The following is a 23,866-nucleotide window of genomic DNA, read 5'->3' on the forward strand; positions in this document are numbered from 1 at the left end:
GAGCTCCGGTGTAACATAACTCCGGCCCCGATGCAACCCAGGGGGGCTGCCACCAAGTGTTCCAGGGGACGTAATGTGCATCCAATGGCTGCTCCCCCGGATCCAGTGCCAAAGAGGCATCCCAGCCGTCCGCTACAAGGGTCATTTCCGCAAGGTGGGTCTGCCTGGGGTGCTGCCATACCGGGATCCCGAGCTGTTTCGTCGTGTGGCGGGTACGGCAAGGAGCTGAACCAATGCAGGCTCCCCCAACCTGAACTGACTTGAAATTTTTATTAAAGAAAATAAGTAAAAAGAAAACTGTAAATGATAAAGAAAACAAGACATTTGCAATTAAACGACAAAAAACAGTCCCCCCCCCCCCCCCCCCCCCCCCACTAGCCTGCGATGGATGATATGATGGAGGGGCTCCACTGTCAGACAGTAAAAGGAAAGACGAGGAGGAGGATGAGCAGGATGACGAGCTCCCACTGGCCTTCTACTCAGTGAGCCCACAATGTGACGTGTGAGTTCGACGATCAGACGCCTCATTCATTAAACAGATCGGCTTATGCTTTGTCACGGTGCCCACCATAATGTTTGGGACAACAACACACTGATTTCCTCGATTTCCCCCTCTGCTCCGCAATTTAAATTGCAAATCAAACACATGGCGGACATTCATTTAAAGGGCTTTGCACACATTTTGGTCACACAACACTTCTTCTATTTGCCCCCCATGTTGTGTATCCATTGCCGTCAATGTCAACACCGAATGTGACAGCACGGAGAATGCATGACCAGAAAAGTGACATGAGCAGCTTGGTGGTCATCTTGAAAGGGCTTTGTCTCCGTCAGTTAAGCATTTTTATTACCAAATGTTCAATGATTTTCATTGGATAGGAAGTGAGTTCCACCGGCCAATAGTCTTTCAGAGTGCTCGGCCTGGAAGCCCCCGGTCAGTGATTGACTGTTTCCACAGCTCAGGTACTTTACTACAGCTCAGGGACCACTTAATAACAAATGAAAAGGCCGGGGCCCACGATCTGCCATCGTACAGATGAGACACCGTCGCCTTCATGTTCATCTGAGAGGCCATATCTGACTTCCTCTGGAGTCCACAGACACCACGGCTCGTTACAAACCACGCTTCACGGGTCCAATTTACATTTTAAGACAGATTACGGCCTCCGACGGCTTGGGTCATCTTTCTTCGTTACTGGTGACAATGCCACTAGCTTGACTTAAAGTCACATCTGTCCTCATTTGGAGGTTTTGAGCTCATACCGTGCAGAAAAGTTCAGTCCTCAAGGTGGCATTGTCACCAGTGGATCTGGGTGCCAGCTGAGCAGTGACAGACAGGTCTCTTCTCACCGAACCTGGCAGATCTGCCAGATATGGGACCTGCTCCCTCCTTTCTCTTTGCGGGTAACAGTGACACCCGCTAACGGTCTAAATCCAGCTTGGGGGCACATTCTCTCTGGGAATATGTTAGTTAGAGATTGCTTTTTTTACTGCACCAAAGGTGTATATGTCTGTGTGTGTGTGTGTGTGTGTGTGTGTGTGTGTGCACGCACAGGAGACAGCTGAAGGGCTCTAGTGACTGTAATTATACTGCCACACCAGGGGTTGGCGCTGTGTTTAAGTGATTTTCTCTCTTTCTTCCAAAGCAGACCAGATGATTGACAGCTAGGATATCGCTGATGTCACTTCCGGTGTCAGCACACTTGGACCCGCCCCTTCCTGCCAGTAGGGAATGAAAACTGGAATCTCTACAGTCTTTGCCAGTTCTCTCCTAAACTCTTGGTCTGAAAAGACCATTTCACTGTTGATTTGATTTTTCATTGCGATCCAAGCATACAGGGTACTGCCGGGTTGGACATCTGATCTTTTTCTTTGTCTTGTTATTCTCTTACAATACATATGTGCTGTATATATAAATGTACGTGTACCACGCACCCTCATGTAAGATGCGCACCTTAATTTTTACAAAGAAAATCAGGAAAAAAAATTGCCCCGTGTACAATGCGCATAGTGATTGTATAGGAAGTGTTTAGGGCACGTTTTCCGCGAAATGCCCTTCTGTTATTGTTGCATGACGAAAGAGCGAGCGAGAGAGAGAGAGAGAGAGAAAGCACAAGTAAGCGAGAGAGCGACCAAGAGAGTGAGAGAGAGAAAGAGAGCGCGAATGAGAGAGAGCATGAGCAAGAGCGAGAGAGGGAAAGAGAGCGCGAGCAAGTGAGCGAGAGAGAGCGCGAGCGAGTGAGAGAGCAAGAGCGCGAGCGAGAGAGCACAAGCAAGCGAGAGAGAGAGGGAGAGTGAGAGAGAGAGTGAGAGAGAGTGCGAGCAAGAGAGAGAGAGCGAGAGAGGGAAAGAGAGCGCGAGCGAGAGAGAGAGTGAGAGAGAGAGCGAGAGAGAGAGAATGCAACTGAGAAGGAAAGCGAGAGCGTGACCGAGAGAGAGAGAGTGAGAGAGAGAGAGAGAGTGCGAGCGAGTGAGCGAGAGAGAGAGAGAAAGAGAGAGAGAGAGCAAGAGAGAGAGGGAGCGAGAGAGAGAGAGCGCGACTGAGAGGGAGAGCGTGAGCGAGCAAGAGAGAGAGAGAGAGAGCACGAGAGAGAGAGAGCGCGAGAGAGAGAGAGCGCGAGACAGAGAAAGCGCGACTGAGAGGGAGAGCGAGAGTGCAACCGAGAGAGTGAGAGAGAGCGTGAGCGAGCAAGAGAGAGAGAGCACGAGAGAGAGAGGGAGAGAGAGGGAGAGCGCGAGCAAGAGAGAGAGAGTGAGCCCAAGCAGAAGAAGTAAACATTACAGAAAAAAATTTCCTCGTGTATGATGCGCACCTGATTTTCTAATGCTAATTTTTGGGAAAAATGTGCGCGTGGTACATGCATAAATACGGTATTGTGGAAGCACTAAGAAGGTTTTTTATTCTTTGTTCTTTCTAATACACTACCTTCCAAGCACCTCAGCCACAATAAACAGTAAAAAGTAATCCAACACCAACACAAATCTTCTCTCCGTCTTTTTCTCCCCCGCACCTCCCAGCAAGCTTCACCCACCTCCACCCGACTGCTGCAAAGAGGAATGGGCGAAACTGGCCAAGGATAGGTGTGCCAAGCTTGTGGCATCATATTCAACAAGACTTGAGGCTGGAATTGCTGCCAAAGGTACATCGACAAAGTATTGAGCAGAGGCTGTGAATACTTATGTACATGGGATTTCTCAATTTTTTTTATTTTTAATAAATTTGCAAAATTCTCAAGTAAACTTTTTTCACGTTGTCATTATGGGGTGTTGTGTGTAGAATTCTGAGGAAAAAAATGAATTTAATCCATTTTGGAATAAGGCTGTAACATAACAAAATGTGGAAAAAGTGATGCGCTGTGAATACTTTCTGGATGCACTGTATACAATGGAAATGAATGAAGATCTATGAAGGGTGCTGTCCACATCTACTGCAGGCTCACTGGTGGTTGAAGAGGTCCACTCGAATGTCTGTCCTGGATTAGGTGCTGCAGTTTCCCGGTTTTTCCTGCTACTCCTATCCACACAAGGCTGTCCTGGCGGGTAATCTCAAAGGAGGAGACGGCCTGGTGAGCAGTACTGTGTGTCACCAAACATCATAATTAGCTCCTCATGTGGACCACCGTATAGGGTGAATGTGACAGGCTCCGAGAGATTGTTTTCAGATGCTCCTCTATCCCAGTGCCCAGTGAACAGTTCACCATACAGTACAATCGTGGGCAGGTGATAATCCTCCATCCTGGAAACGCGACCTGTCCAGCGTAGCTGCGTCTTTCAACAGCATGGCCTCACTACTGGTAATCTTTGCCTGTTCAAGGACTTCAACGCTGGTAACAAAGTCACTCCAATGGAAGTCCAGGTTTATGTGGAGACAGCGTCGGTGAAAGCGCTCAAGTGGGGACGGTGAAAGACTCTGAGCCGTATAAGAGGGTGGTAAGTACAACGGCTCGGCTCTGCACACACTAACCTTGGTACCTTTCATCAAGCACTTGTTGTTCCAGACTCTTTTATACAGTCTACTGAAGGCGCTGTTTGCCTTTGCCAGTCAACTGTCGATCTCCTGATCAATTTTAGCATCTGAGGAGATGATGCACCATAGGTAGCTGAACTGGGCCAGTACACAAACTGGAAACTGGCAGAATTAAAAAACAGAAAACCAATAATTAAAAAAAGAAAGCAACAAACAACAGAGAACTCACCAACGGCATACATTCAATGAACCGCAAGGGACTGTGGGTTTCCTTCAGCCTTTCGGATGGCAGTCCCTTGTAATAACCGGAAGGAGGCCTCACCTCTTGGGGGGGCTGCCAGCAAAACACATGGCACAGAACAGAACAAGTATAGACACACAGAAATGAAATAAAACACAAAACTGATAAGAACCTCAGAAAAACGATTAACACCAGTAACACTATAAACGGCCAAGTCACAAGGTTTTCTTTCTTTTTAGTCATTCTGGTGTGTGTTCAGATCATAGTGTGTGTGTGTGTGTGTGTGTGCATTCATGTATCTTTTTATTTGTTAATTTATTTAATAAGCTACAGTAAAAAGAAAAATATTCCTCTGGGGACAAATAAAGTTCTAAGTCTATCTCTAACAGAAATAAAAAAATTAAAAGTTGAACAAAAAAAACATCAAAAAATAATCTGAATGCCATTCAAGGGAGGAACACCAGCTAAAAAATATCATCAATAGATGCGAGGCGCCAAGGGGCTAACTGTAGGCCAGTTGGGTGACTAGGGCGGAGCCTTATACAAATCTCAACATAGTGTTGCATAGCAACAGACCCTATTAGGAGGCAACTGTAGGCAAGGCGAGTGACTAAGGGTGGAGCCTAAGATAAATCCCAGCATAGTGTTGCATAGCAACAGACCCTAATAGGAGGCAACAGTAGGCAAGGCGAGTGACTAGGGGCGGAGCCTAAGCCAAATCTCATCATAGTGTTGCATAGCAACAGACCCCATTAGGAGGCAACTGTAGGCAAGGTGAGTGACTAGGGGTGGAGCCTAAGCCAAATCCCAGTATAGTGTTGCATAGCAACAGACCCTAATAGGAGGCAACAGTAGGCAAGGCGAGTGACTAGGGGTGGAGCCTAAGACAAATCCCAGCATAGTGTTGCATAGCAACAGACCCTAATAGGAGACAACAGTAGGCAAGTTGAGTGAGTAGGGGCGGAGCCTAAGACAAATCTCGTCATAGTGTTGCATAGCACCAAACCCTATTAGGAGGCAACTGTAGGCAAGGCAAGTGACTAGGGGTGGAGCCTAAAATAAATCCCAGCATAGTGTTGCATAGCAACAGACCCTAATAGGAGGCAGCAGTAGGCAAGGCAAGTGACTAGGGGCGGAGCCTAAGCCAAATCTCATCATAATGTTGCATAGCAACAGACCCTATTAGGAGGCAGCAGTAGGCAAGAGGAGTGACTAGGGGTGGAGCCTAAGACAAATCTCATCATAGTGTTGCATAGCATCAAACCCTATTAGGAGGCAACTGTAGTCAAGGCGAGTGACTAGGGGTGGAGCCTAAGCCAAATCCCAGCATAGTACCTACAGTTGCCTCCTATTAGGGTCTGGTGCTATACAACAGTCAAGGGATCATCATGGCTTGTGGCTCCTTTGCTCAGTAAAACAAATTCCCAAGTTTATCAAGATATCTTAAAAATAATAGGAGATAGGAAAAATGTCACCTGGTCTAACGAGTCTCGATTTCTGCTGTGGTATTCAGATGGTGGGGTCAACAACATGAAAGCAAGGATCCATCCTGTCTTGTATCAACAGTTCGGGCTGGTGCTGGCGGTATGATGGTGTGGTTGATATTTTCTTGGCACAATTTGGGCCCCTTAGTACCAACTGAGTATCGTTTAAATGCCACAGCCTACCTGAGTATTGTTGCTGACCGTGTCCATCCCTTTATGACCGCCATCTTCTGATGGGTCTTTCCAGCCTGATAACGCGCCATGTCACAAAGCTCAGATCATCTCAAACTGGTTTCTTGAATGTGACAATGAGCTCACTGGACTCAAACGGCCTCCACAGTCACCAGATCTCAATCCAGTAGAGCACCTCTGGGATGTGGTGGAACGGAAGCTTGGCATCATGGATGTGCAGCTGACAGATCTGCAGTAAGTGCACGATGCCATCATGTCAATATGGACCACAATCCCTGTGGAGTGTTTCCAGCACCTTGTTGACTCTACACCATGACAAATTATGGCAGTTCTGAAGGTAAAAGGGTCTCCGACCCACTACTAGCAAGGCGTACCTAACAAAGTGACCGGTGAGTGTAAATCAAAACAAAATCAACCAGGTGGCACAAACAGTTTACTGTGATTTGGTCTTTCGAGAAGAAACCACACCCAGCGAGCAGGGCCATCGTAACAGCATTATAGGCCCCCTACCTACACAACCACTCAGCAAGTCATAACACACATAGATTAACATGTGCTCGTGGGGTGCAACTGCCAGGCATGCCCATGTGTTAAGATGGGTGAAAGCTTATTGCAGAAGAAGACAAGCTCTGAGGAAGCGCGCACAGCTGGACTTTTTAAAATGGCCGACTCTCGTAATATTGGAGTGTCTTTGTTCAAAAGTGACACACATAAACTACTTTACGACGTCCGCCTGATCGCAAGACTTAACACCTCATGCTCAACAACTGTCTTAGCTTACACAAACGGGTGCGTTTGGTAAGTTTTTCTGCTTTTATTTTCCATTGGGACCCCCTGTGCACCGTAGAGTTAAAACCCCAGGACTGGCTTTGTGTTTATTAAAATGTATAGAAAATGCTCAGTTTTAGAACAGAAATTGGTGTGACACAAGCATAAACATCATGGTGGTGATAAAATAACTTTAACTTAGAAAATAGCAAACTTATAATTTAGGAGTAATCAGTCAGCCGAGCCACACTTAATAAGAGCACATGGCGGCTCCACCAGCCTGACGTCCATTTGTGGATTCATTTAGAGTTGTGACTCACTAGCTGTGTTTCTTTCTTTATGGAATATTCTCCCTAACAGTTGTGGTGGGTGGCCGGGACGCCCCTTCTACATATGTTCCAGCGGAGCAACCATGGGCTCCTCAGTACCTCCCCCGGGATGCTTGGTGGCAGCCTCCCTGGCGGACGATGGTGCCTCAGTTTCCCGCAGGGCTCCATGGGAGATGGAGTTCTCCACAGCCCTTTTGGGATCTGGGGTGACTTCCAGGGGGTGTTGCATGGATCCCTGATCTGGCCGGAACAACTCTACAGCCCTGCCCGGAAGTGCAATCAGAAACAGGTGATCAAGTACCTGGAGCACTTCCGGGCAGGCTATAAAAAGGGCCGGCAACCACCACTCAGGAGCCAGAATCGGGAGGAAGAGGATGAGGTTGCCAAGGAGGAGTGGTGGTGCCAAATGGGAGTGTTGTGCTCATTTGAGTTAAGTGCTTTTGGGACTGTGTATTGCCTGTGGGGTTCACGGGGAAGATGTGCCCCACAGGTGAAGAAAAATAAAAGTCTTGTTGGATTTTACATGTGCCACTGTGTCCGTCTGTGCCAGGTCGGGCGCTATACCGCGTCCATATCACAAAGTGCAGATGCCCCATTTTTAAAGAATATTCTGTGAACCTCTGAGCTGTTCTGTAAATCCATTGTCCTCAATGGATTTGTATGACCCGCCGGACCATGAGGGGGCGCTGACGCTAATTTTACCTTTTCCTTCACTTCACTTCCCCCTGAGGGCACCTGGCTATACCCCATGATGGCACCTGACTCCACCCCTTTCCACGCCCAGGAAGTAAAGCTGCCAGATTCCTGAAAGATGGCGTCTTTTGACGGATGGAAGTTGCTGCTAGTTGGAACTCCATTCAGACGGCTTGACTTTAATTTTGCTAAGAGCCCAAAAATAGGGCTAGTTTACCCACATCGAAGGGGCACTGCTTTGTTTGTGTGATTGCTGTAACTAAACAAAACGACCTGGCTGGCACCCCAAATGATCATACGACTGTCTGCCATTCCTCCACATGGCCACACTGGATATCATGGACAGACGGAATGAATGCATCGTGATTGAGAGAAATCTGTATCTCTGATGGACAATTAATGCCAACCAGAACAAATGGAGAGGTTTGTTGCCCCTGACTGGATTTCCCAGGAAATTTCTTTCATCGTTTAGCCCTAAAGATCTCACCTGTTGAAATGTCATCTGTCTCTTTGTCACAGCCCAAGGTAACTGAATATGTGAAGAGTCTCAGATGGGTCAGGAGAACCTTAGGATGGCAGGTGACTCTGCAAAGCGGTTTGGGGATTGCAAAAGGAGAGCTGCTCCAGCAGGGTGTGCACCCGGGGGGCCCGTGATGGCAAGGGGCCTTTTCATTAATGTAGTATTCACGATTGAAGTTGAGAAAGGAATGGTCAACCCCCCATACACACACACACCAGTACAATGAAACAATCAAATAAGAAGAGAAATGAGCAAGGGAGAAAAACCCTCGATGAAATGATTCAGTATCCACAATTGGAAATGACCAAAGGGGGGCCGCACCCCATAGGTGAAATGATGGGAGTATCCACGTGCAGAAATGACCCAATGAAGCGATCGTGTTTCTCACCAGGATCAAGAGTGAGAAATTTCACATTATATAAACTGATGCTACTTCTCTGGTAGGGCAGCACGGTGGGTAGCACTGCTGCCTCGCAGTTAGGAGACCTGTGGTTCGCTTCCCGGGTCCTCCCTGCGTGGAGTTTGCAAGTTCTCCCCGTGTTCTCTCCAGTTTCCTCCCACAGTTCAAAGACATGCAGGTTAGGTGCATTGGCAATCCTAAATTGTCCCGTGTGTGTGCTAGGTGTGTGTGTGTGTGCGCGCCCTACGGTGGGCTGGTGCCCTGCCCGGGGTTTGTTTCCTGCATTATGCCCTGTGTTGGCTGGGATTGGCTCCAGCAGACCTCCGTGAACCTGTAGTTAGGATATAGTGGGTTGGATGATGGATAGATATTCTCTGGTAAGGACCAAGGTTACACAAGGGCCATTGGGTGGGGTGTCTTAATCCAGCCTTGTGCATAGGGATGGGAATTGATAAGATTTTCACGATTCCAATTCCATTTTCGATTCTGTTTAACAATTTGATTCTTTATCGATTCTCCTATCGATTCTTATTTTTAAAAAAGGAGAACACACAGGTCGATTAGGTTAGAACTTTGCTTTATATCTTATCTTTGAACAAGATAGAAATTTAGGAGTAGCATGACCTTACAAACTCAACAGTGAGATCTTAAGAGATCCACAGCCTACGGCTCCTCGATGGGGTGCCACGGGGTCCTCAGAAAAAAATTTGTAAATGTAAAATAATAATAAAATAAATATTCTTCTGTAGCAATAACAAAGTATAACATAAATGATTCTGTGGCAATTACACAAGAATGTCCAGTAACATTTACACTCTCCTTTTTAAAAGTATATATGAGCTGAGCACTCAAAAATAAAACTACATCAGCCAGCAAGAAATACAATCAACTCAAGTCCAATGGAACTGTGCACTGTGCAATTCTGCAACCATCAACTATTTTGACAGCTACATCCATGTTGGCCGCATTATCAACAGTGGCTGCCACAACCTTGTCTTTGATACCATACTCCTCCAAGATCTCATCAGTCTCCTCTGCTACAGCTCTCCCTGTCTGTGCCTGGTACACTGGTTTGGTTTTGAGGACTTTTTCTTGAGCCTGGCCATTCCTGACATAATACAGCGTTACTGTGAGGTAATGATCTTGACTAAAACTTGCCCATCCATCTGCAGTGATGGCTGCCTTCAACACGTTTCAGCTCAGAAATGGAAACGGATGAAACATCTGGTAAGAGGAGAACATGCAACTTTGACATTCCCTGACTTAGCCTACAATTAAACACATTCACTTACCGAAAATCGGGGGCATCTACTGTGGCAAATGGGTGCAAGCCTTTTACCACAAGCCTAGTCACTGCTCGGTGACATTCGTCTATCCTGGCCTGCAGGGCCGGTCTTAGGCCACTGCAACCTATGCGGCCGCAGTGGGCCCCGCACTTTCATAGGCCCCGCGCTAATTCTAGGTGTAAATTATTAAATTAAACCATTATAACTTATAATCATGTATAGGTCAGCGTGTTTATTCTGTTTTTATGTTTTTACAGTGTTTTTTATCTATTACGTCGTTGTTTCAAGTGATTACGACAAGTAAATAAAATTGAAAAAAAATTGTAGCTGCTCGGGTGCTTTATCTCTAAACTCGTCATTTAGGGGAACTTGGGGTAAGATGAAACAGACACCGTTCTTAACCTTATGATGGCTCAGCTCAGTGAAACCAATCAAATAGGAGGAGCTATTTATGGAGATGATGTTATCGATTTTTTGGATGAATAGTTTGAAATTTACCGGTAGTGGTTTAAATTTTCTCTTTTCTGCCAGACGAAGATTTTTTCACCGGTGAGTAAAGCTTGTTCCTCAGAAACAAGCGTTGTATAAAATTCGAAGATCCTGTACATTGATAACCCACCCTATGTTAACAGTCAGCCATAGAATCATCGGCACGTCAACTTGTATCTTTATACAATTTGTTTTATGAATAGTCTCTCATTTCAAATGTTTAAGATAGTTTTACAAAATAAAATAATGTGATTCGTCTACCCAAACGATTGTTTCATCTTACCCGTAGTAGGGGTAAGATAAAAAAAAAAAATTTTTCACAAACACTTGCTCAAAACGTACCGATTCATCCCTAAGCGACAAGCGCATGCATATGCAGATCATTAACAATAATTTGACTGAAAATTACTGGTAAAAAGCAAAAAATGTGGACTTGACAAGGAATTTTAAAAAGTGGTTCATCTTACCTCAAGTTCCCCTAAATTGGTAGACTTAAGGTATTTTTTTAAATTTTATTTACTCGTAATCAAATGCAAACGTGACATAATCAAATGCAAATTGTCGTTCAAACGTTAAATCACGTAATCAAATGCAATAACGACGTAATAAATCAGTAAATACTTTATTTTGTTCATTTTTCATTTTTTTAACTGTGGCATCTGGTGAAAGAAGCTTCTCACGCCTCAAACTAATCAAGAATTACTTGAGGTCAACAATTCACGAAGATAGATTGAACAATTTGGCAATTCTTGCTATTGAGCGTGATCTATGTAGGAAACAAAATTTTGATGATATACTGTATGACTTCGCTACACCACTCTCACCTCGGAGTACTGCACTCTGTACACATCCTTCTGCTGATACCAACATAGGAGAGACATCCCCACCCACAATTACAGCAGCGCAAGTGAGCAGAGAGCTGAGGAAACTTCGTGCCAGCAAAGCAGCAGGTCCAGATGGAGTATCGCCACGACTGCTGAAGGTCTGTGCATCAGAGCTGGGGGGTCCTCTACAGCGCATCTTCAACCTGAGCCTGGAACAGGGGAAAGTCCCGAGGCTTTGGAAAACATCTTGCATCACCCCAGTCCCAAAGGTATCACGTCCTGGTGAGCTGAATGACTTCCGGCCTGTCGCTCTAACATCACATGTGATGAAGACCATGGAGCGGCTGCTGCTTCACCACCTGAGGCCACAGGTCCAACATGCCCTCGACCCTCTGCAGTTCGCATACCAGGAGAAGGTGGGAGAGGAAGATGCCATCATCTATATGCTACACCGATCCCTCTCCCACTTGGACAGAGGCAATGGCGCTGTAAGAATTATGTTTCTAGACTTCTCTAGCGCCTTCAACACCATCCAACCTCTGCTCCTTAGGGACAAGATGACAGAGATGGGAGTAGATTCATACCTAGTGGCATGGATCGTGGACTATCTTACAAACAGACCTCAGTATGTGCGTCTCGGGAATTGCAGATCTGACATTGTGGTCAGCAACACAGGAGCGCCGCAGGGGACTGTACTTTCTCCGGTCCTGTTCAGCCTATATACATCAGACTTCCAATATAACTCGGAGTCCTGCCACGTGCAAAAGTTTGCTGACGACACTGCTATCGTGGGCTGCATCAGGAGTGGGCAGGAGGAGGAGTATAGAAACCTCATCAAGGACTTTGTTAAATGGTGCGACTTAAACCACCTACAACTGAACACCAGCAAAACCAAGGAACTGGTGGTGGATTTTAGGAGACCCAGGCCCCTCATGGACCCCGTGATCATCAGAGGTGACTGTGTGAAGAGAGTGCAGACCTATAAATACCTGGGAGTGCAGCTGGACGATAAATTGGACTGGACTGCCAATACTGATTCTCTGTGCAAGAAAGGACAGAGCCACCTGTACTTCCTTAGAAGACTGGCATCCTTCAACATCTGCAGTAAGATGCTGCAGATGTTCTATCAGATGGTTGTGGCGAGTGCCCTCTTCTACGCAGTGGTGTGCTGGGGAGGCAGCATTAAGAAGAAGGATGCCTCACGCCTGGACAAACTGGTGAGGAAGGCAGGCTATATTGTTGGCATAGAGCTGGACGGTTTGACATCCGTAGCAGAGCAACGGGCACTCAGCAGGCTCCTATCAATTATGGATAATCCACTACATCCATTAAACAGTGTCATCTCCAGACAGAGGAGCAGTTTCAGCGACAGACTGCTGTCACTGTCCTGCTCCACTGACAGACTGAGAAGATCATTCCTCCTCCAAACTATGCGACTCTTCAATTCCACCAGAGGGGTAAACGTTGAACATTATTCAAGTTATTGTCTGTTTTTTACCTGCATTTTTTTATTACTCTTTAATTTAATATTTTTTGCTGCTGGAGTATGTGAATTTCCCCCTGGGATTAATAAAGTATCTATCTATCTATCTATCTATCTATCTATCTATCTATCTATCTATCTATCTATCTATCTATCTATCTATCTATCTATCTATCTATCTATCTATCTATCTATCTATCTATCTATCTATCTATCTATCTACACGCAAGGCTCGTAAAGTAAAGTTAATTTGATCGTGATTTTGTACTTAGTAAAGAATGAATAAAATGCAAAGACGAATTTATTTTCTAATACAAAATCTTAATTTTCACTTATTATCCTTATCCCTACCCCGACTGGGCCCCGCGCAATCCGTTTCGCATAGGGCCCCGCAATTGTTAGGGCCGGCCCTGCTGGCCTGTGTCATTTTACTTTTCCCCGCCTCTGTGAAAGGAGAAGCTACCGGCAGACTGCAGCGAGAACTGCCAGCATCTGAGACAGCCAGACTCTGTCTGTCTCTCTCGTCATGGTCATCTAAATGCAATGCACAGCAATAGCAGGTTTTGCAATAAGGCAAATAATATGCAATGTTAGTTGATTAGTTACCTGCCGTATTAACGGGAGAGGACGTGCAAACGTTATCGTTGCTGCTGGGTTGAGATTCACTAGTCCGGAGCGGATCAAAAACACGACATTCATTTAAGGTTATCGCGTGTTTTGTGAGCAAATGCTTTTGCATATTCGTAGTGTTTCCTCCCTTTGATGAAATATCTACTTTGCAAGTATTGCAAGTTACCCTGTTGTCATCCTTTCTCGTAAAGTATAACCAAACTTTTGAGCATTTGTGCCGCTTAGGCGCCATGTTTCCTGCTGGGTAAACGATGCTACGCAATGTGGTGACGTCATTCGAGGCGACTGGAATCGATAGGGGAATCGTTTGCAAAAATGGCAAACAATTCCAAGGAATTGAAACAGTGGGAACCGGTTCTCAACAAGAACCGGTTTTCGATTCCCATCCCTACTTGTGCATCAATGTTAAAAATTGGCTAGAGAGTAGCTGAATATGTGAAGAACTCAGATGGGTCAGGAGAACCTTAGGATGGCAGGTGACTCTGCAAAGCAATTTGGGGATTGCAAAAGGAGAGCTGCTCCAGCAGGGTGTACACCCAGGGTGGGGGGCAATGATGGCAAGGGGCCTTTTCACTAATATAGTATTCACGATTGGAGTTGACAAAGGAGTGGTCACCCCCAAACACACACACACACACAGACACCAGTTCAATGAAACGATCAAGTAAAAAGAGAAATGAGCAAGGGAGAAAAACCCTCGATGAAATGATCCAGTATCCACAATTGGAAATGACCAAAGGGGGTCTGCACCCCATAGGTGAAATGATGGGAGTATCCGCGTGAAGAAATGACCCAATGAAGCGATCGTGTTTCTCACCAGGATCAAGAGTGAGAAATTTCACATTATATAACTCAATCAATTCTTTGTTAAGGAGATACCCAGGGGCTATTCGGGGGTCTTAATCCAGCCTTGTGCACCAGCGTTTAAAGTTGGCCAGAGGGTAACTAAATATGTGAAGAGAACCTTAAGGTGGCGGGTGACTCCACAAAGTGATTTGGGGATTGCAAAAGCCGAGGAAAATCTACCATCAGGGTGTGCAGCCAGGGGGCCAGTGACGTTGAGGGGCCTTTTCACTAATAACCCCCAACTCTGGCTCAAAAGAGGATAACCAAGTATGGGTTCCGCCTATAAACTGGTACCTCAATAAACTGGACCTGTGCCTGCCTGGGCCTCCTTGCTCAGATCACATCAAGCAGACCTCTCTACTCCACACAGAGTGTCCATTCCTTAGGATCAGTGGTTTGTGGGACATTTGGCCTGTTGCTTGTACCGGGTACACTTCAGAGTGACGTAGACACCATTGTCTCTTTGTGGCCATGCCTGACCTTACGGTACAACAAATGAGAACTTGGCTGAGGGTCTACTCACCTCCCTTTAGGTGTGGACGAGGAGCACAGACAGCCAGACTTTCTCTCCTCATCTGCTCAGCAGAACAGTTTCCACATTGCCAGGTTCTGATCAGAAGGTCATGATGCGTGATGTCATGTGTCGGTGGGGACGTTCCCTGTTTGACTGATTCCAAGGCCATGTGTTTAAAATGAGGTGGCTGACAGTTTCCTTCTGACGATGAGTCACTTTAGCGTGTTGGTTTTGACATTTGGTGTCTGCCCTCTGGTTTTCAGTTTTATTCCTTACTACTCTTTTCTCCCAGACATTTCCTTGCTCAGATAACAACAACAAGCAGACCTCCGCCCCACTCAGAGTGTCCATGCCTTAGGATGAATGGTTTGAGGGACATTTGGCCTGTTTCTTGTACCGGGTACACTTCAGAGTGACGCAGACGCCATTGTCTCTTTGTGGCGATGGCTGACCTTACGGTACAGCAAATGAGAACTTGGCTGAGGGTCCACTCACCTCCCCTTAGGTGTGGATGAGGAGCACAGACAGCCAGACTTTCTCTCCTCATCATTTGCTCAGCAGAACAGTTTCCACATTACCAGGTTCTGATCAGAAGGTCATGATGCGTGATGTCATGTGTTGGTGGGGCCATTCCCTGTTTGAGAGACTCTAAGGCCATGTGTTTAAAATTAGGTTATGATAGGAAGGTCACGATGTGTGACTCGATGGGTCAAACGTTTAAAGAGTGGACACAGATGGGTCGACACCAACAAGTTCCAAACACACACTTTCATTTACAATATTTACAACTAGTAAAGTCCTTCCACCAATCATCCTCAAGTCCGAGCCTTTCAATGATTCAACCTTCCTTCACCGCCTCCACTCCTCTCCCCACACGTTTCGTCCTCTTCCTCCCGACTCTGGCTCACGACTGGAGGGAGGTGGAGCCTTTTATTCCCACCCAGATGTGCTCCATGTGCCCCCTGATGAGCTTCCTGCGGCACTTCCTGGTGTGGTAGAAGTGCCACATGAGCACCTGGAAGCACTCCGGGTATCCCTGGTATTTCTTCCGCCAGCACCTCCGGGTGTGGTGAAAGTGCTGACATCCAGGGTTTCACAGTCTTCTGGGCGCCCCCCTGGCGGTGGCCACGGGCAACAATACAGTTAAGCTTCCATGCTCAATTCCCGTGGTCCCCACACAAACCAGGGGAGGCATAGTCCCTCTCTCCGTCCTTCTAGGTGTCCCAGCTGGGCACAGCCCCCAGCTGCCCACCACAAAAGGTTGGCAGGGATATTTACCGTTTGACGGTGCTTGTTATTAGAGTGGGTTAGTTGATTTCTTATTTGACAATGAGTTAGTTTAGCGTTTCTGGCTTTGACGTTGGCAATGGATCTTCTCGTTTCTGACTGCACCCTTCTCCCAGACATTTCCTTGCTCAGATCACAACAAGCAGACCTCCGCCCCACACAGTGCGTCCATTCCTTAGGATGAATGGTTTGTTCCTTGTACCGGGTACACTTCAGAGTGACGTAGGCGCTATTGTCTCTTTGTGGCGATGGCTGACCTTACGGTGCAGCAAATGAGAACTTGGCTGAGGGTCCACTCACCTCCCTTTAGGTGTGGATGAGGAGCACAGACAGCCAGACTTTTTCTCCACATATGCTCTGCAGAACAGTTTCTGCATCGCCAGGTGACGATCGTAACAATAGATGGACACAACATTGCAGGAGAACTTGTTCCAGTCTGCTGTAGAAGATTCAACTTTCAACACGAGAAAGGCCAAAGTGACACTGGAATGGCTCAGAAAGAGAGCGGCGAATGGCCAAGTCAAAGCCCTGATCTTAACCCTATGGAGAATCTGTGGCACTGTTTGAGATCTGCTGTCCAGAGGTGCCACCCCACCAACCTAAAGGGTCTCTGATAGATAGATAGATAGATAGATAGATAGATAGATAGATAGATAGATAGATAGATAGATAGATAGATAGATAGATAGATAGATAGATAGATAGATAGATAGATAGATAGACAGATAGATAGATAGATAGATAGACTGCATCCACTAAATAGGATCAGACAGATTGAGGAGATCATTCCTCCCCCAAACTATGCGACTCTTCAATTCCACCCAGGGGGGTAAACGTTAACATTTAACATTATACAAAGTTATTGTCTGTTTTTTCACCTGCATTATTATTATTATCAATCTTTAATATTATTTATTGTATCAGTATACTGCTGCTGGATAATGTGAATTTCCCATTGGGATTAATAAAGTATCTATCTATCTATCTATCTATCTATCTATCTATCTATCTATCTATCTATCTATCTATCTATCTATCTATCTATCTATCTATCTATCTATCTATCTATCTATCTATCTATCTATCTATCTTTATTAATCCCAAGGGGAAATTCAGATACTACAGCAGCAGCAAATTAAAGATTGATAATAATGCAGGTAAAAACAGACAATAACTTTATATAATGTTAATGGAATTGAAGAGTCGCATAGTTTGGGGGAAGAATGATCTCCTCAGTCTGTCAGTGGAGCAGGACGGTGACAGCAGTCTATCGCTGAAGCTGCTCCTCTGTCTGGAGATGATCCTGTTCAGTGGATGCAGTGGATTCTCCATGATTGACAGGAGTCTGCTCAGCGCCCGTCGCTCTGCCACGGATGTCAAACTGTCCAGCTCTGTGCCTACAATAGAGCCTGCCTTCCTCACCAGTTTGTCCAGGTGTGAGGCGTCCTTCTTCTTAATGCTGCCTCCCCAGCACACCACCGTGTAGAAGAGGGCGCTCGCCACAACCGTCTGATAGAACATCTGCAGCATCTTATTGCAGATGTTGAAGGATGCCAGTCTTCTATGGAAGTATAGTCGGCTCTGTCCTCTCTTGCACAGACCATCAGTTTTTGCAGTCCAGTCTAATTTATCATCCAGCTGCACTCCCAGGTATTTATAGGTCTGCACCCTCTGCACACAGTCACCTCTGATGATCACGGGGTCCAGGAGGGGTCTGGTCCTCCTAAAATCCACCACCAGCTCCTTGGTTTTGCTGGTGTTCAGTTGTAGGTGGTTTGAGTCGCACCATTTAACAAAGAAAATTGATTAGGTCCCTATACTCCTCCTCCAGCCCATTCCTGATGCAGCCCACGATAGCAGTGTCATCAGTGAACTTTTGCACGTGGCAGGACTCGGAGTTGTATTGGAAGTCTGATGTATATAGACTGAACAGGACTGGAGAAAGTACAGTCCCCTGCGGTGCTCCTGTGCTGCTGACCACAATGTCAGACGTGCAGTTCCCGAGACGCACATACTGAGGTCTGTCTGTAAGATAGTCCACGATCCATGCCACCAGGTATGAATCTAATCCCATCTCTCTCAGCTTGTCCCTAAGGAGCAGAGGTTGGATTGTGTTGAAGGCGCTAGAGAAGTCCAGAAACATAATTCTTACTGCACCACTGCCTCTGTCCAAGTGGGAGAGGGATCGGTGTAACATGTAGATGATGGCATCCTCTGCTCCCACCTTCTCCTGATATGCAAACTGCAGAGGGTCGAGGGCGTGGCGGACCTGTGGCCTCAGGTGGTGAAGCAGCAGCCTCTCCATGGTCTTCGTCACATGTGATGTCAGAGCGACAGGCCGGAACAATCCAACAACATGCAAAACTGGGACGTTCTTACATACCCCTAAAGGATGAAAGCTTTAACTCCAGCAAAAGTATGAAGGTGTAGGCGCACATGAACTTTGGAGTTGTTCTTCTTTCAGCTCAATATCTACAGAACATTGGAAGTGCATTGTTACACATTACAAATACTGAATGGATACATATTTGCATAAATGCTATGTCATGACTTTCAAGGGGATTGAAGACTTTTGCACGCCCCTGGGGTTTTGACATTGGCTCTCTCTCTTCTCGTTTTCTCGTACTTTTTAACAAATGTTCATTTATCTACCTGGGCCTCCTTGCTCAGATCACTGCAAGCAGAGGGTCCATTCCTCTGGGTGACCGTGTTAGGGGACATTTGGCCTGCTGTTTGTGACGTGGACAACATTGTCTCTTTGTGGCGATGGCTGACCTTACTGTGCAGTAAATGAGACTTGGCTGAGGGTCCCTCTAAGAGATACCCCGCGTGGCCTCCCACCTTGTGTTTGATGCCTGTTTTTTTTTTCTTCTTCTTCTTCTTCTTCTTCTTCTCCTTCTCCCCCCCCCCCCCCTTCCAAACCCAAATGAAAGTTTTAATTGGTTCTCCCCTTCTGAAAGATGAGCCAATGGGAGCCCACGTCACGTCCGGGAGGCTCACACTCGGTTTTGCCTTCTCGCTTCTTCTTCTTCTCAGTTTGTCGTTAGGTTTGGTGAGCCGAAGGTGTCTCCAGTGACAGAAGATCAGGGGTGGGGGGACAAAAAAAAAAAAAAAGAAAACAAAGAGCAGCTTGGAAGCAAAAAGGGAAGGTCAGCCATGGGGAAAACTGAGCAACGAGCCGCATCTTATAAAAATTCCGTCCGGCACAGATGGCGAGTGGACAGATCCGTGTCAAGCGGCTTGATGGGAGCCATCAGTGATGGGACGGGTGACAGTGACAATGATGGCAGCAGTTGGAATCTGAGGGGCTGTCATCGGGGACAAGCAGGAGGTAAGCGTAGGAAAACGACAAAGATGGAGGGAGCGGGCCACGCCGGGATGTCTGCTTCTCAGTGCCTCTTCCTTTCCTGCTCAACCTCGAAAGCCAGTTGGAGAAGATGGTGGCGGCCATCAGCTGCCAGGACCCTCGATGGCTTTGGGCTGATTCAGGCCGGTAAGTGGCTCGAGCCTTCCTACATGTGTGTGTGTGTGTGTGTGTGTTTGATTGTGCATGCATGTGACCCGCCGGGGCTCCACCAATCCTGCTGGGCTTCTTCTCCCTCCAGCATCTCGGCAGCCATTTTGTGAGCTTTTTTTTTTTTTTTTCCCCTCATTTGCTGCTCCGTGTGCCATAAAATGGCCGCCTGAGGGCTGAGCCGGCGGCGCGTTCCCCTTTGGGAGCCGTTCCTTTCTGTGTGACTGGCGCTGTCAGGAGGCCCGCGCGATTTATGCCTTCTTCCTATTAAGGGAGCCTCTTTCAGTGCTTGACAGGCTCCCATAAAACATTGCCCGATATTCCGAAAACGGACACACTGATGTCTCCATTGTTGCAAAAAAAAAAGAACAAGTGCCTGCTCCGCTCGCCTCCAATAATCCCTCGATTTATCTCCCTTGTCCAAGGAAAATGGATTTGTGGGAACAAATTGAATTGGAGTTGATTTCTTTTCTTGTTTGTCTCCGAACTGAAAATGTCATTTTCACCCGGCGTGTGTGGCGAGCTCCGCAATCAGAGAGAGGAAGGGAAGACAAAAAAATAAAGGGAGTCGTCTCGGAATTCCAATCGGCGCAACTCGAGCCGCACTTGATGAAGCCTCGGCATTTCACTCGTTGATTTCGTTTTATGACGCTGGCCTCTGTAGAACATCCCAAATCAGAGCTGGCCTTGGAAGGCGCTATATCATATCAATAAATGTCATCGTCGTTTTGAAAAGGTTACGGTTAGGGCACCCTGGGTGGACTGCGGTCAGTGGCATGCTTCACGTTATCAGAAATTATAATATTATTATAATATATAATTATACCCTCATGTTCAATTCAAGTAACCTTTCATTTTATATAGTGCCTTTCAAAGCCACAAAACAATCAACAGGGTGATGCGAGTGGAGCCGGTAAACGAGTCAAAAGCAGAAACAATCATCAATTCGCTATTACTGTATATAGCGCCTTGCAAAATGCGTACAAAGACTTGAATAGAATGCAACAAAATCAATAAAAGAACAAAACACCCTCCTCTCATGTGTGGCACCCTTTACTCCGACCACAGAGAGTGCCCTTAATAATTTGGTACAACAAACCAAAGTCACATGACCTCACCAGCCCCTATACCTGTTCGATCAGACAGGACTTTATTACTCCTCACTTGACTGCCATCTTGGACCGTTTGGGACACAATCGGCTCCATTTCTTTCGTTTGTTTTTATTTTTTTTAACAGTTGCCGCACAGGCAGGTGAAGTGACTTGCTGAGGTCACACTGATTGGTGTCAGCGGTGGGATCTGAACCCACCACCATCAGGGATTGAAGTCAGCCAGTCCTCTACAGGGGGTGCTGGGGCTCCATCTCGGGTAACGTAGGGTGCAAGGCAGGAACAAAGCCAGGATGGTGTGCCAGGCAGGGCGGGCACACACACACAAGCACACACACCAACACACGCACACACTCACACAAACAAACACACACACATACACACGCAAACACACACACACACACATACACACACAAACACACATATACATACACACACAAACACACACACAAACACACATACAGATAAGCACACGCACACATGCACACACACGCAAACACACACACACACATACACACACATACACACACACACAAACACGCACGCACACACGCATGCACACATACACACGCAAGCACACATACACACACAAACACACATACACATACACACACATACACACACACACAAACACGCACGCACACACGCATGCACACATACACACACAAGCACACATACACACACAAACACACATACACATACACACACACAAACACGCACGCACACACACAAGCACACATACACACACACACATGCACACATACACACACAAACACACATACACATACACACACATACAAGCACACATACACATACACACACACACAAACACGCACGCACACACACATGCACACATACACACACACGCAAGCACACATACACACAAACACACACACAAACACACATACACATACACACACACGCAAGCACACATACACATACACACACACACAAACACGCACACACACATGCACACATACACAAACGCACCCACATACACATACAGTACACACGCACACACGCACGTACACGCTAGCACACATACACATATGCACACAAACACACACAAACACACACACATACACACACAAACACACACGCACACACACATGTGCACACACACACACACACACACACACGCACGCACACACACAAACACACACCAACACACATACACAAACACACTCGCACGCATACACACACAAACACACATACACACACACGCACACACACATAGACACACAGGCCAATGTAGTATCGTCACTTGGCCTTAACTGAGTGTCGTTGGACTGTGAGGGGAAACTGATGCTGAAACAACGAGAATGAGCAAAACCCGGGATATGAACCCACAACCACCTTACTGTGAGCCAGCAGCGCTAGCACTGAGCCGCTGTGCCACCCAGAGGTTGAAGTCCAAAGACTTTTTCTCTACTCCATACTGCCTGCCCTTTTATAGTACGAGTATTTAAAATACCGACCAATCAGATTTCATTTTCAATTTAGCCAATCATTCTCTTCCTTATATAGTGCCTTGTACACCAGCCAAGTCTTTAGTCATTTTATAGTGCGAGTGATTTTATTTTATAGAGTGCCTTTCACCAGAAGCCCCATCACCAGGCACTTTACAAGAGAATAAGCAATTCATTCCAAACAACAGGAGATGAGGAGGTAAATTATCAAAATGTCAATGTCCTTTTCATGTGTATAGCGCCTTGCAAAGCCCATACCTGACAAAGACTTTCACAGAATGTAACAAAACCAAAGAAAACAGATGAGGAAACAAGCCACAGCACCATTCACACCAACCAGATGTATCTCATATAGCGCCTTTCACAGACAGGCCCCTCACAAAGCCATTAACAATTTAGTGTAATGAAGTCCATTTCATGAATTGGTCTCTGCTTGTCATGCTGCCTTTTAGACCAGCCGGGGCCTTTCACAGTGCAAGTCAAACACCAAAGCAACACAAGAACACGGCCAATCACATCAGCGTCCTCGTTTATGGAACGAGCCAATCAGAGCGGAGCTGGTGGATGAGTAAAATCAAATCCACCAGTACATCTTTATTGGATATACAGTGCCTTGCAAAGTGGGTACCTGACGAGGAAATTAATAGAATGCAACACAATCAAAGAGAAAAGCTTATCAAATAAAACACGTTACGTCTGACACCATTTGCACCAACCAGATTTATCTCATATAGTGCCTTTCATAGAGGGGGACATCGACCAGGCAGTGCACAAAACCATTGAAGAATGTAGGATCATAAAATGGAAGAGTAGAGCAGGTGGAGAGTTTTAGAAAAAAAAAATTAATCAATACATCTTTATTATATATATATATATATATATATATATATATATATATATATATATATAGCGCCTTGCAAAGTAAGTGCCTTACAAAATATCCGATGGAATGCGACACAATAAAATAAAAAAAAAGATTAAGAAACAAAACAATCCGCCTGTCTCATGTTTAGCACCATTCACACTATCTAGACTTAGGTCATATAGTGCCTTGCATGCAAAGGCATTGCCTTTCAAAGCCATTGAAGAATTTAGTATAAGAAGATAAAGTCAACGTAGTCGAGCATTCTCTACTTTACATAGCACGGCTTACAGCAGCAAAAAGGAGGCATTTGGCAGTACGTGCAACATGTCGCTCAATCAGATTTAACTTCATAAAGCGCCTTTCAAAAGGAAGATGCAAACTGCAGTGCAACACAGCCATTCACATCAATCAGGGTTATTAATTACAGAACAATTAACATATATATGCATACAATTAACAATTAACATACAATTAACAATTAAAATACAATTTACATCATACAATTAACTAATTAATTAATTAAACTAAAATTTTATTTAATTTAACATTTAATTAATTAAAAAACATACAATTTACATCACTGCTGTTTGTTACATAACACTTAACAAGTATGTAACAAAACAATCAACAGTATGTGCAATATGCACATAACAATTACATACATGCACATACAATTAACAATTGAAATACAATTAACATACAATTTACGTCATACAATTAATTAATTAATTAATATTTAATTTAATTTAACATTTATTCAATGCTATTGTCTGTTTTTACCTGTATTTTTATTACTCTTTAATTTAATATTGTTTTTAATCAGTATGCTGCTGCTGGAGTATGTGAATTTCCCCTTGGGATTAATAAAGTATCTATCTATCTATCTATCTATCTATCTATCTATCTATCTATCTATCTATCTATCTATCTATCTAATTAAATAACATGCAATTAAC

This window comes from Erpetoichthys calabaricus, chromosome 3, assembly GCF_900747795.2.
Source record: "Erpetoichthys calabaricus chromosome 3, fErpCal1.3, whole genome shotgun sequence".
Classification (NCBI taxonomy): domain Eukaryota; kingdom Metazoa; phylum Chordata; class Cladistia; order Polypteriformes; family Polypteridae; genus Erpetoichthys; species Erpetoichthys calabaricus.